At 40.6% G+C, this 16,290-nt stretch overlaps 1 protein-coding gene across 1 annotated transcript in view; it reads right to left on the bottom strand.

Moving 5' to 3' along the window:
* Positions 1-307: 307 nt before the first annotated feature.
* The window catches only part of LOC115438135 (F-box/WD repeat-containing protein 7-like), an 82,579-nt gene continuing 66,596 nt past the window's right edge, over positions 308-16,290 (bottom strand). Inside the window, exon 14 of the mRNA XM_030161545.1 lies at positions 308-329. The gene's annotated coding sequence lies outside the window, so the exon portion shown is untranslated. The remainder of the gene's footprint in view (positions 330-16,290) is intronic.

Genomic DNA, 16,290 nt, shown 5'->3' with positions numbered 1-16,290 from the left:
AACCTGACCCCTGACCCTAACCCTAACCCTACCCTGACCCTGACCCCTGTGGTTTATTATGATGAGGAGAAAACTGAAAAGAAATATGGGTTTGGCTGATGTTCATTCTCTTCCTCTTCCTCTTTCTCTCTCTCCTCCTCTCTTCTTCCTCCTCTTCCTCCTCCTCTTCCTCTTCCTCCTTTTCTTCCTCCTCTTCACCTTCTCCTCTTCTCTCTTCCTCCTCCTCCTTCTCCTCCTTCTCCTCCTCTTCTTCCTTCTCTTCCTCTTCCTCCTCCTCCTCTTCTTCTCTCTCCTCGTCCTCCTCTTCTTCTCTCCTCCTCCTTCTCCTCCTCTTCTCTTCCTCTTCTTCCTCTTCCTCCTCTTCTCCTCCTCCTCTTCCTCTTCTCTTCCTCCTCTTCCTCCTCTTCTTCCTCCCTTCCTCTTCCTCCTCTTCCTCCTCTTCTTCCTCCTCTTCCTCTTCCTCTTTCTCCTCTTCCTCTCTCTTCCTCTCTGTAGCAGTTGGAGATGGTGGAGCCCAGTGGGTGGATTCACATCTCTCTGTTGAATCAGGTAGGAAACCATCTGTAAAAACTGTCCCATTTTTAAATACTTTAAATATTTACATGTTTTCCTGTTTTAGTCCTGGAGTTTTTTTTTTTTTGTTAAATGTAATCATTTTGGCACTTCTTGATTCTTACTCCTAAAGTTAGAAGAAGCTGTTGGAGGCATTTGAAGGTGAATTTTTCAGTCCTTTCCCTTCTGGAGGCAAAAAACCCCAAACCAGATGTGACTCATATCCTGAACACCGGTGTCAGGTGCTCTGGTTTGGATCTACAAATCACACATGTTATTTTTGCAGCTGTGTTTGAAGAACTTTCAGGTGTCAGTGGGGTTACTATTCTGTGCAGGGTTCATACAGGGTCTGGAAATCCTTGAAAATGCTTGAATTTCAATGTTGTGTTTTCAAGGTCTGGAAAGTGCTTGAATTTTAGTTTCAGTGCTTGAAAGTGCTTGTAATTATAACTCTGATGTGATTTATTTATTTTTATCCTCCTCAGACCCAGCTCTAGGTTTTCTGTCCACATTTATGGACAAGAGTTTCACAACTTTATACAAAAAAAAAAGAAAACTGTCCACCACAAAGGACATGCCATGAAAATGATAAAAACTGCATCTGAAAAAACCGTTGCCTCATGATGTTTCCAATATAAGCACTGATTGAATAAAGAATAAAAAAGCTGGTGCTGTGCTGACATTTCCTGGGTCTGAGGAGGTTAATATTCCCTCTGCCAGGTTAGATGTCAAACCAAAGCTACTTACACAGAGGTGATACATTTAGAAAAATACAATTTAATGCCAAAAAAAGAAAATTACCAGGTGTTCTCAAGTCAAGTACAGGTACATTTTTATCTTAATCTTTGCCTTGGTGCAAATGTGTTTGAAGAACGCCAAGTGGCTTCCCTTTTTTGGATAAAACTTTGTGTTTTCCTTTAATATCAAAACTTTTTGCGATTTTGAAACACAATTTTAGATGTTTATCATTTGTACATCATTGTGAGAACTATAATTCTGAGTATATGTATTTGACCCCAGTGATAAGGTGCTGTGCTGGAAAAATGTGAACATGACCCTTAAAAGTGCTTAAATTTGACTGTGAGTGCAGCGTATAACTCACTAGGCGTGAACCTCGGAGTTCTTCTGTACGTGACGCGTATCAGCAAGCAAAGGGTCTGGAATTCAACTTTTCTGTTTGTGTCTTTACTTAAAACTTACACTGATACAAACAAAAGATGATTTTCTAAATTAAATTACATGACGGTCAAAAGACTGTGATGCTGCTGAGCTCCAGGCTTCTGGTTCTGCTTTTCTTTCTTTACATCTTGTAATCTTAGCAGCCAATAGGATTGCATCACACAATGATGTCAAGACTTATGCTACTATTACTTGATATTCATATAATATGCATAAATTATTAATGAGAAATCAAATATAAATATGAATTTTTAACAAAAGCAGAAAAAATGGCTCTGACATTGACCTTGAAAAAAGTGTATGAACCCTGTCTATAGTCAAGTGGAACTAAAACATGGAGTGCAAAAATAAAGTCATTATTCAGTAAAATAATAATGGTAAGGAGAATTTCCAAAAATGCAAAAGCTCAAATAAAAATGCCCTGAACAGAACATGAACCAAAGGAAGTATCCTCTCCTGTTCAGCCCAGTGTTAGAGTTGAACCTTTAAAGACTTCCAAATGAATTTATTCTACATTTGAGCATTCCTGAGGGATTTATCAAAGAGCTCAAAGTCAGTTCACTGGTGATTTGATCCAAATAGAGAAAACTGGAGCCAAAGTGGCTGTGTCAACAAAATACATAATTAACTCAACATAAAACCAAGCATTTACAACCACTGTCATTAAGCCTTTCATGCACAGTGGTCATCCAGTGGACACTCCAGTGGACACTCCAGTGGACAGTTCCTCTACAGCTGTTCTCTTGTATATTCATGGGTTTTGTCGTTTTTTTTATATCAGCCAACACATACACTGCAATTGATAACACTACTGTAACTTTGCTGTTCTTGATAAACCTGATCGTATTTGTTCGAGTGTAAATCAGTTCCTTGTCCTTGCTATTAGACTGTAATTGACCTTTTTTTTTTTTTTGGCATATTATCTCCATGAAGTGAGTAATGACTAGTATTAGAGTACACTACAAACAAAAAGTTAAGGATATTTCTTTTTTTTTTTTTTTGTCTTTTTTTTTCATTTTTGCCATTTATAAATAAAACTATGTCTGGTCATTTAAAAAAATGTGTTTTAATTCAATTCACACAAAAAAGTAAAAAGCGTTGTGCAAGAATCCCAACTAAAAAAAAAGAATAGCCCAAAAATTTTAAATTTTCATAACTTTTTGTTTGTAGTGTATGTTAAAATGTGAGAAAACATCAAATTAGCAGCATTAAACATGTTTTTATGTCATAGTTTTCCCACAGTAGATCAGTAAATACATGTTTCTTTGCATCAAAAATTAAACACATGGTGTCCAGCTGAGTGGACAGTTTTGCAACTCCATGAAAAATAGCTTCATATAAAAAAAAAAAAAAATTAATCACATTGTTTTTTTAAAGCCAAAAGAGGAATAAAATCGCTCAAGAAAAAAACTCTTAATTAACATTGTCATAAATCATGCATGAAAGGGTTAATCCAACTGCATGGGTTTGAATCAATGTTGGAGAAGATAACAGTGTGTCCACGGTAACTACGGAGCCTCTGAACGTCCAAATATGGTCATATCTGATGACCATGAAAAGATGAAGAACTGTATTTGACACCAATTATTTCTCTATTTTGATGGGATTAGTGGTTTAAATGTTCTTCAACATTTCAATCTTTTGTAAATCATATTCAGTATCACTGATTCTTTCATTGGATTCTTTTCAGCTTCCATAAATTCAAGTTTTCCTCTGAACCTGGAAACACTCCAGTGGAATAAAAACTAGGGCTGTCAAAATTAAGCCATTACCATTGGATTAATCCATTATCATGATTAATCTGATTACAAATTTTAATCGTTTTGACAGCACCTAATAAAAATAAATGAAAACTAGTCAAATAAATAAAACTATGCACTTTTACTAAACTGAAGTCAGATAATACATTCGAACGTAAAAAAAGAAAAAAATCCATCTATAAACACGGACTCCTTTTGACTAATTTTAGAGAGAGCATTAACTGTGTAATGAAGGCTGTTGGTCTGTAAATGTTCTACTGATGGTATACGTGTTTTTTTTTCTGTTTTCAAATGTTTGTCAGGTTGTAAACTGTCATTATGGGACTGTATGTCACTGCTGTCTGGGCCAGGACTCCCCTGAAAACAGACCCCCCCCCCATCACCATAGGACTACCTGCTTCAAGAAACATTTATTTTATTTCATTTTTGTAACTTGTCTGTGTGTGCGTTGTGTGTCAGCGGACCAACGAGCCATCAGCACCTCATGATCCAAGATCGCGGTTTTGTGCGAACCACCAGAACGGCAGAGACAACAACATGAGACAGATCAAAGCTCTACACACCTGTGGAGGAGAGCTCCATCGGAAAGTTCCCACGAGCACACGGTGGACTTTATGATGTACCGCACCATAGGTGATCTGCACCAACGCAGATCTGAGGGAAACATCTGGAGGAAAAGAAGGAAAAAAAAACAGACTGTGGGCAAGAAACAAATGAAAACAGGAAAAAAAACAGACTGTGGGCAAAGAAACAAATGAAAACAAGAGGAAAAAGAAGGGGAAAAAACAGACAGACTCCTATCAGATCCATGCTGCAGACTGGAAGGAGCACAGACTGGATCCCTTGTCTGTGCTTTTATTCTGTTCTGTTAACGCTACAGGACCAGTGCTGAAAATAAGTTGCCAATATTCTGAATATGTTCTCAATGTGACTATAGTGTACACAGCTCTGGGGTTTATTCTTTTAGACCACAGGTGTCAAACACTGAGGCCCAGGGCCCAATCTGGTCCAACCAAAGGGTCCAATCCGGCCCTGTGGATGAATCTGTAAAATGCCAAAATGACCACTGAAGATCAGTCTGTCAAACTGCTGTTCTGTCAGGTTCCACCATTCAGTCTGATCTGATCTGCAGTGAACCCAACCGAAAAGAAGAACAGAAGAACCCAGAAAGAATGACAACTGACATTTATGTCTGGTTTGAGTGGAAAAAAAGGCCAATTAAATGATGCAAATACTTACTTTATAAACTATCCAAAAAAAACGTGAATAACCTGAAAAATCTGACATTTCTTCAGATAAATCAGTGTAATTTTCTCAGTCTTCTTCCTCCCCTCTCATTAGTCCATGTGCATTCTGGATCAGATCTCCAAGACACTAAACACTGAGGAACAGGAAGAAAAGAGTTCAAACTGGACTGAATTTAATACAGACATTTCAGGTTGGACACATTTGTTCAGGTTAGTCACATTTTATTGGTACAGGAGAGTTTGGAAATGGAAAGAGTTTCACAATTTAATGGGATTTTTGCACCAAAACAAAGACAAACATTTGCAGTTGTCATTATTTACAGACATAATGTCATATTATTTTTTCCATCAAACCCAGTAGTAAATCTGCAGTGGTTCTTCTGTGTGGGTTCTTCTGCTGTTCTTATTGGACTGTAGATCAGATTGGTCTGGATGTGGAACCCACACTAACATGAGTTCCACAGCCTGGACTGTGGAGTTTAGACACTTTGGAAATTCATCCCAGGGGTGGGACTGGAACCTTTGGGGGGACACATGTTTGACAGCCCTGATTTAAATGCTACAGACTATTCAAACTTTACCTGATGTAAAATTTGACGAGTGTGGATTAACTGTTTCAGCCGCTGATGTTTAATGCATTTCATGTTTTGATTCATGGCTGTCAAACTCCTGTTAGTTCAGTTCCACATTCAGACTGATCTGATCTGCAGGGGCCGCACCAGTCAAATAATAGAAATGATAGAATAAGAACTGATAAATGATGTCAACTCCAAAGTTTTTCTCTGTGTTTTTGAGTGAAAAAAGTACAATTTCATAATGAAAATGTTTACATCTACAAACTGTACTTGAACATAACATGAACAAATATGAACCTGGAAATTAAGAAGAAAAAAATGTGTAATTTTAACACTATTCTGCCTCAGTTTATCATTTACACATGTGCACCACAACGTACAGATCACAGTGGATCTACAAACACACTAAACATTTAGGAACAGGCAGAATATTGGTACAATTACACATACTTAAGACATTTCAGGTTATTCATATTTGTTCAGGTTATTCATGTTTTTTAATAAAAGGTTAGTCTGTAAATGGAAACATTTTTGTGTAATTCTACTTTTTTTTTTTTTTTTACACTAAACCAAGGAGGAGAATTTGTAGTTTTCATTATTTATAGGTTATTATGACAGTGTTTTACTGGTCCGATCCACTTCAGATGGAATTGACCTAAAAAAGGCAAACCCAAACCTGAGCTGATGCAGTGTCAGAGTGGACCACTAGAGGGAGCCAGAGGGACAGAAAACACTGTAAAAAATACAACTGTATTTACAGCACACAGTGTGAGCACTGGAGTGGACCACAGTAACAAACAGAACGTTGGTTTGAAGTTTGGGACACGGCTGACCACTAGGGCTGTATGAGCAAGAATCTGGAGATATGATAGTAATCACAACACTAGGATCACAATATGATATGTCATGATACTGTTAAAAAGGCCATTTTTGTTTGGTTTCTTTTTTTAAATGATTATTTCCTTGAAGAATTGAATTCCATCCTAAATCTGCACAAATCCTAAACACATTTGTATTTGATCCCAACAGGATCTAATGTTCTATCAGCAAATGTTCCAACTGTGTTCAAACTGGAATTCTGTTTTTTCCAGACATTCCAGTTCAGATCCTGTTCAAATGTTCAGACACCACTGAGCTCACTGCTGTATTCACTATGGGATGGGGGGGGGTATCCTCTGTACCACACAGTGATGCAGCCAGTGAGGACACTGTCAATGGGGCCCCCCCCCCCCCCCCCCCAGTAGGAGGAGCATGTGATTGGGGGTGGGACTTGTGCATTTCTGTCATGTATATGATCTGCACATCAAACCCAAAGCTCTGTCCTGACAGGACAGAAGCCCCCAGGAGCAAACCCCAGGTGACAGAGAAGAGGAAGAGCGTGTGTTTACCAGGCTGACACCTGGAGCACATCTGAGCCCTGGAGGACGGGGGTCCGACAGAACCAGAACCAGCTGAAAAGTCCGTCCTGTCACCTCCATGAAGGTCCAGCTGTTGTTTTAAAGGCGTTTCCATTAAGACGACAATGAACTAATACTGAAAACACAGACATTTATATAAATACTGAGAACTGTTTGTTTGTCTTGTATGAGTTTTATATGAGCAGAGTACAGATGTAAACCACACACACTCTATATCCAACAGTATTCCCTCTCCTGCTTTGACTCTCATATGATGTCAGGTCCATCCCCATTCCTAGTCTATGGGTTCAGTCTGACGTGGCTCCACCCTTTGCAGCTCCTAACAGCTTCAACTCTTCTGGGAAGGCTGTCCACAAGGTTTAGGAGTGGTGTTCATGGGAATTTTGGACCGTTCTTCCAGAAGCGCATTTGTGAGGTCCCACACTGATGTTGGACAGAAGGCCTGGCTCTCAGTCTGCGCTCTAATTCATCCAAAGGTGTTCTATGGGTTGAGGTCAGGACTGTGTGCAGGCCAGTCCAGTTCATCCACACCAGACTCTGTCCTCCATGTCCAAATGGACCTTGCTTTGTGCACTGGTGCACAGTCATGTTGGAAGAGGAAGGGGCCGGCTCCAAACTGTTCCCACAAAGTTGGGAGCGTGGAATTGTCCCAAAGTCTTGTTCTGCTGAAGCATTCCCAGTTCCTTTCACTGGAACTAAGGGGCCCAGCCCAGCTCCTGAAAACAACCCCACACCATAACCCCCCCCTCCACCAAACTCTTACACTCGGCACAATGCGCTCCCACAAGTATCGTTCTCCTGGTGACCGCCAAACCCAGACCCGTCCGTCAGATCGCCAGATGGAGAAGTGTGATTGGTCAGTCCAGAGAAGGCTCCTCCCCTGCTCTACAGTCCAGTGGCGGCGTGCTTTACACCACTGCATCCACCGCTGTGCATTGCACTTGCTGATGTATGGCTCGGATGCAGCTGCTCGGCCACGGAAACCCATTCCATGAAGCTCTGTGCGCACTGTTCTGGAGCTAATCTGAAGGACACATGAAGTTTGGAGGTCTGTACCATTGACTCTGCAGACAGTCGTCCACCTCTTCACACTCTGCGCCTCAGCATCCGCTGACCCCGCTCCGTCAGTTTCCGTGGCCTACCACTGCGTGGCTGAGTCGCCGTCGTCCCAAACACTTCCACTTTCTTCTAATCCAGCTGACAGCTGACTGTGGAATATTTAGGAGCCAGGAAGTTCACCACTGGATTTGTGTCACAGGTGGCATCCTATCACAGTTCCACGCTGGAATTCACTGAGCTCCTGAGAGAGACCCATTCTGTCCCAAATGTTTGTAAAAGCAGTCTGCATGCCTAGGGCTGGATTTAATCCACCTGTGGACATGGAAGGACTGGAACAGCTGAGTCTGAGGATTGGGATGGAGGAGACTAGACTTTTGGAAATATAGTGTGTGTTAGCTATGATTCTGTTGTTTATTTGCTAATGATTAGGGATGGAACCAGATGAACATTTTATATCAGGGTTATTGTGACTAAAATTATCACAGTTCTCATTATTATCGAGGTATTATTGAAATTCTGCTGAAAATGTTCAAAAAGTACTGATACACACACTGAAAGAATTGAACCAAGTTGGATTATAAAAATAAATAAAAACAAATACAATAACAGTCCCACTGTCCCTTCTGTGTCAGAACCATTCCCATATTAACCCTTAGTGGTCTGAGTCTATTCTGTCTGTTTTTCAGTCCTGATTTGGCCTTTATATACTATAGAAACAAATGTTTACTATACCCATGTGTGGATCTGTTTTTTCAGCACAACTTCATCTGTATCATCTGTCTATTATTTTTTCACTTTAACCTACTGTATTAAAATAACAGGCCAGAAAACACACAAAAATATATAAAATCTGATTTAAAAAATGTATATAATTTATTGCATAATAACACACAGATGTTTAACGAACCTTTTCAGACTTTAAAAGTGAATATTGGTTCCAAATATTAGGTATAGAAAATTAAAACTAATAAATTCAAACTCTACTCAAATATTTGACATTAAAGCAGATCTGTACAGAGGGTTTTTTCTCCTAAAAGTGCGTTAATCAAACACAGTTATCATGAGAATTAGAATTTAAACGCTATACTAACATCTGTGATTTTACCGCCGTTTATCGTTATACTGGTAATCGTTACATCCCTATAATGATTAAAAATTTTTTTGCCTCAGGAGACATTGCAAACTTGTTTGCTGAGACAAATGAGGTAAAAGCTAAAGGACAGAGGTGTGGAACAGGTGCTGTTGTGTCCAGGGACAGTATGAGGTGGAGTCAGTCTGTCCAGGGGTTAAAGTGGAACATACACAGGTTTAGGAGGAGGAAATACTGCCTGAGTGACTGGACTCAAACGTTTGTCTGGATGAACTCATGAACACCAGTGGACAGGTGGACTTGGACCTGGTTGTGCATCAGCTGATGCAGCTGCTGGAAACACACATGAACATGCAGACGTCTGACAGGGGACTGAACAGAACACATGTACTGATGGAACAGCAAAGGAGGGACGCCAGGCTGTAAGACTGATGAAAACACACACACACACACACATACACATACGCACACATACGCACACACACACGCACACACATACACACACACAGATACACACACATGCACACATACACACACACACACATACACATACGCACACATACGCACACACATACACACACAGATACACACACATGCACACATACACACACACAAAAACACACACACACATACACACACACACACACAAAAACACACACACACACACATACATACATGCACACATACACACACACATACACACATGCACATACACATGCACACATACACACACATACACACACATGCACATACATGCACACATACACACACACACACACATACACACACATACACATACACACATACACACACATGCACACATACACACACATACACATACACACATACACACACATGCACACATACACACACATACACATACACACACACACACACACACATACACACACATACACATACACACACACACACACACACATACACACACATACACATACACACATACACACACATACACACACATACACATACACACATGCACATACATGCACACATACACACACACACATACACACATGCACATACACACACACACACATACACACATGCACATACACACACACACACACACACACACACACACACACACACAGATCAGAGTGGTCCCATTGGGTCTACAGCTGATGTTTGCTGGTGCCTGTGCAGAGTTGGAGCTGTGTGTGTTCAGTGTTCAGCTGCAGTCGGTAGGTTAGAACAGGACTGTTTGCAGGAGGAGCAGGAGGAGCAGGAGGGGCAGGAGGGGGAGGAGGAGCAGGAGGGGCAGGAGGAGCAGGAGGGGCAGGAGGGGAAGGAGGAGCAGGAGGGGCAGGAGGAGCAGGAGGGAGCAGGAGAGCAGGAGGGGCAGGAGGAGCAGGAGGGGCAGGAGGGGAAGGAGGAGCAGGAGGGCAGGAGGAGCAGGAGGAGCAGGAGGAGCAGGAGGGGCAGGAGGGGAAGGAGGGGCAGGAGGAGCAGGAGGAGCAGGAGGAGCAGGAGGAGCAGGAGGAGCAGGAGGGGCAGGAGGAGCAGGAGGAGCAGGAGGGGCAGGAGGAGCAGGAGGAGCAGGAGGGGCAGGAGGAGCAGGGCTAGCGGTCTGTGACTGTCAGAGCAGGGCATGGGGTGGGGGATAATGGTCTGTGATTGTTGGAGCTGGGAAGGGGGGGGTGTTTGTCGTGATTCAGGTTAAAAAGTCGTTGCAGTTCCGTTCAGGTTAAAAAGTCATCACGGTTCCGTTCAGGTTAAAAAGTCGTTGCAGTTCCGTTCAGGTTAAAAAGTCATTGCAGTTCCGTTCAGGTTAAAAAGTCATTGCAGTTCCGTTCAGGTTAAAAAGTCGTCGCAGTTCCGTTCAGGTTAAAAAGTCGTCGCAGTTCCGTTCAGGTTAAAAAGTCGTCGCGGTTCCGTTCAGGTTAAAAAGTCGTCACGGTTCGTTCAGGTTAAAAAGTCGTCGCGGGTTCCGTTCAGGTTAAAAGTCGTCACGGTTCCGTTCAGGTTAAAAAGTCGTCGCAGTTCCGTTCAGGTTAAAAAGTCGTCACGGTTCCGTTCAGGTTAAAAAGTCGTCACGGTTCCATTCAGGTTAAAAAGTCGTCGCAGTTCCATTCAGGTTAAAAAGTCGTCGCGGTTCCGTTCAGGTTAAAAAGTTGTTACGGTTCCTTTCAGGTTAAAAAGTCGTTGCGGTTCTGTTCAGGTGAAAAAGTCGTCACAGTTCTGTTCAGGTTAAAAAGTCGTCGCAGTTCCATTCAGGTGAAAAAGTCGTCACGGTTCCGTTCAGGTGAAAAAGTCGTTGCAGTTCCGTTCAGGTGAAAAAGTTGTTACGGTTCCTTTCAGGTTAAAAAGTCGTCACGGTTCTGTTCAGGTGAAAAGTCGTTACAGTTCCGTTCAGGTTAAAAAGTCGTTGCAGTTCCGTTCAGGTTAAAAAGTCGTCACAGTTCCGTTCAGGTTAAAAAGTCGTCACAGTTCCGTTCAGGTTAAAAAGTCGTCGCAGTTCCGTTCAGGTTAAAAAAGTCGTTGCAGTTCCGTTCAGGTAAAAAGTCGTCACAGTTCCGTTCAGGTTAAAAGTCGTCGCAGTTCCGTTCAGGTTAAAAAGTCGTCGCAGTTCCGTTCAGGTTAAAAAGTCGTCACGGTTCTGTTCAGGTGAAAAAGTCGTCGCAGTTCCGTTCAGGTGAAAAAGTCGTTACAGTTCCGTTCAGGTGAAAAAGTCGTCACGGTTCCGTTCAGGTGAAAAAGTCGTTGCAGTTCCGTTCAGGTTAAAAAGTCGTCACGGTTCCGTTCAGGTGAAAAAGTCGTTGCAGTTCCGTTCAGGTTAAAAAGTTGTTACGGTTCCTTTCAGGTGAAAAAGTCGTTACAGTTCCGTTCAGGTTAAAAAGTCGTCGCAGTTCCGTTCAGGTGAAAAAGTCGTTACAGTTCCGTTCAGGTGAAAAAGTCGTCACGGTTCCGTTCAGGTGAAAAAGTCGTTGCAGTTCCGTTCAGGTTAAAAAAGTTGTTACAGTTCCTTTCAGGTTAAAAAGTTGTTACGGTTCCTTTCAGGTTCAAAAGTCGTTGCGGTTCCGTTCAGGTTAAAAAGTCGTTGCAGTTCCATTCAGGTTAAAAAGTTGTTACGGTTCCTTTCAGGTTAAAAGTCGTTGCAGTTCCGTTCAGGTTAACAAGTCGTTGCAGTTCCATTCAGGTTAAAAGTTGTGTACGGTTCCTTTCAGGTTAAAAAGTCGTTGCAGTTCCGTTCAGGTTAAAAAGTCGTTTGCAGTTCCATTCAGGTTACAAAAGTTGTTACGGTTCCTTTCAGGTTAAAAAGTCGTTGCAGTTCCGTTCAGGTTAAAAAAGTCATTATGATTTTAATATCCAATCCGAACTAAAATGACTGTTCCTGACCCTCATCAGAGCCCTTTAGCCAAACAGCATGACTCAATGTCAATGTTTTTGGGGTTTTCTTTTTGTTTTGTTTTTTAATTACGATTAGAAAAAGATAAAACCAATTCACTTTCACTTTTCAGTTTGTACTTTCAAACCTAATTCCGTGACAGTGACCAGAGACAAACAGAAGTCATTAAACAGAGCAGAAGAAAAGGAAGCTGAAGGTTTCAAACTGCTGCAGTAACAGAGCGAGGGACCAGAGGGTGAATAGAAACAGGATGAAATCATTCCAAGTGACTGGAACTATACATGAAAATGATCAAGTCTGGTAACGTTCTGAGAGGTTCAGAGAGAGAGCACATGATGAGAACGTTAAAGAACATGTGGCAGCAGTATTTACAGTAACGGAAATAAAGGAAATAAAAGACCTTCCCCAGCTCCTATGGGTCTGTTTCTGCAGCTGCTCAAATATGTGTTATCTGAGAAAAGCAGTTTAATCTGCACATGGAGATGGAAGAACAGAGTGGAGTTTGACTGAAGTTCAAACATGGAAGCTTTCCATGCACAGCATAAACTCCACAAGTATAACCTGGAATTATGAGTCACTGATACGACTGTGAATATGAAAACTGCACATTTCATCATGTATTTGGAATGCACATGCTACACATTCTTTCTTTTTTTTTTTTTTTTTAATATTTTATTTTGGTTTTTCAAATTTTCATTTTACAAATAAAGAAAAAGAACAATGGAACAAATGTGACAAATACTGCCCCCCTCCCTCCCTCAAAAAAAAAAAAGGGAGACTCCTGCTCTTACTTTTTGTTCAAAGGACACATGGCATGACACAATAAGACCAGTTAAGTTACAACTGCACCTCCATAGTCTAAGTAAGGTTGCCAAATTCTACCAAAAGTTTTATATGACGTTCTTAGGCTATGTTATTTTTTCTAAAGGGACACAACTGTTCATCTCTGTGTACCCTTTGGTTAAAGGAATGGGAGAAATCAGACTTCCATGTAACAGCAATAATTTTTTCTAGCTACTGCCAAGGCTATTTCGAGGAAATTGTTTGATATTTGTTTAGTGGTTCATTAATCTTCATAAAATTTCCAATTAGACAGATTTCAGGATCCAGGAGTATTGAACTCTTGGTAACATTAGACAAAATATCACACAAGCCCAGCCAAAAATCTCTGACTTTCACATATGACCAAGTACAATGTAAGAATGAGCCAATTTCTACTGCACATCAGAAGCATACATCAGAGAGTTCAGGTTTAGACCTACAGATTTTTTTCTGGAGTCAGATATAACTGATGCAGAAAGTTGTAATGGATAAGCCTACATCCTGAGTTTATTAGTGGCTGATATGCTGTTCTCACACAAATCGGACCAGAGGGCGTCTTCAGTTGTGATGTTTAAGTCTGATTCCCACCTTTCTTTGGATTTATACATCTTTGGTTTAGGACATTCTTTTATCAAAACAGAGTACACTTTAGAAATAAATTTACATGGGTCACCATTATGCAACAATTTTTCAAATTCCGTGAGGTTGGGTAACACAGTATTCTTGCCCAATGTGCTGCTTAGAAATGATTGTAATTGGAGAAAACAAAAAAAGGTCTTGTTTGGCAAATTATATTTGCCTTTCAGTCGTTCAAAAGTCATCAAAGATCCTTTCTCAAAGTAGTCCTCCAGTTTATGTATTCCATGTTAATACCAGGTTTCCAGGATCTTATTGTTTAGAGTCAAATGAATGAGATAGTTTTGCTTCAAAGGAGACTGACGACAGTTCGACTTTTTGTCCAATGCTTTTATGTATATCATACCATAATTTACTGAAGTGAAATAGAATTGGATTATCTGTTAATTTAGGCAAGATTTTTAAGTCGTACGCACATGCTACACATTCACTCTAACATCTGAAACATCACTCTAATAAAACTTATAATGTAGGATTTTGTAAATACTGCACTGGATTTATGACCATGTTCCACGGATGCATGGAACACTAAGTGTATTTAACAACAGAAGACAATGGGTCACACAGGCTGGACTCATGGAGCTTTTATTCCTAGTTTTTATCCTTTATTCATAGTTTTTATCTTTGATTCATAGTTTTTATCCTTTATTCATAGTTTTTATCTTTGATTCATAGTTTTTATCCTTTATTCATAGTTTTTATCTTTTATTCCTAGTTTTTATCCTTTATTCATAGTTTTTATCTTTGATTCATAGTTTTTATCCTTTATTCATAGTTTTTATCCTTTATTCATAGTTTTTATCCTTTATTCATAGTTTTTATCTTTGATTCATAGTTTTTATAGGACAAGTGTCTAGAAATGGGCTCCTATAGTCTGTGGACACTTTAAACACTATTTATAGACTATTCAAACCCCCCCCCCCCGCCCCCATTAAGGACACCGTTCACCGTCCCCTCTGATGTTTCGTTGCACTGCCCCCCCCCCATTGCTGCCATGGAAACCAAACCTACAGTTTCTGGGCCAAACACAGTCTGGATACATGCAGGATGTGTGTGTGTGTGCGTGTGTGTGTCTTTTCTTGTCTTTCTCCTGGTAACTTTACTCTGATTACATTCATCCAAACACACACCAGCTCCTCTGTCAGTCTGCTGTTGGTTCAGAGGGTTACTGCCTTGCTCAAAGGCAGCTTCATATAGTTGTGTTTATTTGTCATCTTGTCATGACTGCGATGCTGACTGGTGTAAACCAGGTTGTAATGATTAAATCTATTAACCAGGGGTTTCAAACTCAGTTCAGTTCAGGAACACAACTGGATCTCAGACAACCCACAGCAGTAAAATAACAGCAGAATAATCCATGAACAACAACTCTGAATTTTACACTTTTTTTAGTCCAAAAAAAAAAGGAAAATTCCGTTATTAACTCATTAAAAATATAAGAAGTGTTCCTAGATTTAGTGACATTTTTAAATGACTTCCTGCAGAGTGATCTTTGCATTCTTGAACTCATTGAAAATATATTAGTTTAGCACAGATTATTTATTTATTTATGTATTTGGTAGAAACAAAGAAAACCAGTGTTCAGAACTCAGAGCTCCTCCTTCAGCCTGAACTCTGTGCATGTGTGGATCCACTCTGTCTGTTTAAATCCAACAGTTTCCAGGTTGTTCCATACACACAAACAGTTGAATCTGGTCCCAGTCATGTGTCTGTCCAATTAGATTCAATTCACATCAATATTAGTTGAGTTCTAATTTTAAATGTGTGGGAAATGGGATTTTCAGTGTTCAGTGTAAATGTCCACAGAGTCCACATTCCACAGTGGATGTGGACAATTTAGTTCCACATACAAGAGACTGTTCTAAGCTACAGGTGGATCCAACTGGAGGAGAATCAGAGTCGTTTGGAATTTTGGATGAATTTTGGAAAATGTCTCAGTGATGACAGATGGAAAACTGTAGATGTTGTGACCTTGCTGTGACCTTGAACTTTGTCCTACTGGGACCAAAATGGACTGGGTTGGTCCCAGGGCCTAGGCCTATCTGTGGGAAAGATCTGGGAAAGATGGGTGGAAGAGTTTTACACTGAAGATGAGAACAAACAAACAAACAAACAAACAAACACAAAGTAAAGTGATCCCAGTCCCTCCTAGTGGAGGTAATGAACAGATGAACTCTTATTAAAGACTGAAGTGACAAACCCCTCCTTCTTTTTTTTTTTATTATAAAACTCATCTTTATTGAACATTTACATCCATCCATCATCAGCTTGTCTTTGCACCAGGACAATATTTTCTGATTTCTTAAAAAAAACCTTGAATATCTACATGTTGTTCATATTTACAGTGTTTTACATGATTCTATGGTGGGGGCAGAGTCAGAGCCTCACACCTGGAAACAGGTCAGGTAACCCTAACCCTAACCCTAACCCTAACCCCTGGAACAGGTCAGGAAACCCTAACCCCTGGAACAGGTCAGGTAACCCTAACCCTAACCCCTGGAACAGGTCAGGTAACCCTAACCCTAACCCCTGGAACAGGTCAGGTAACCCTAACCCTAACCCCTGGAACAGGTCAGGTAACC

Source organism: Sphaeramia orbicularis, chromosome 18, assembly GCF_902148855.1.
Source record: "Sphaeramia orbicularis chromosome 18, fSphaOr1.1, whole genome shotgun sequence".
NCBI classification, from domain to species: domain Eukaryota; kingdom Metazoa; phylum Chordata; class Actinopteri; order Kurtiformes; family Apogonidae; genus Sphaeramia; species Sphaeramia orbicularis.
The sequence above is the reverse complement of the archived record's forward strand: the minus strand, read 5'-3'. Positions and strand labels throughout refer to the sequence as shown.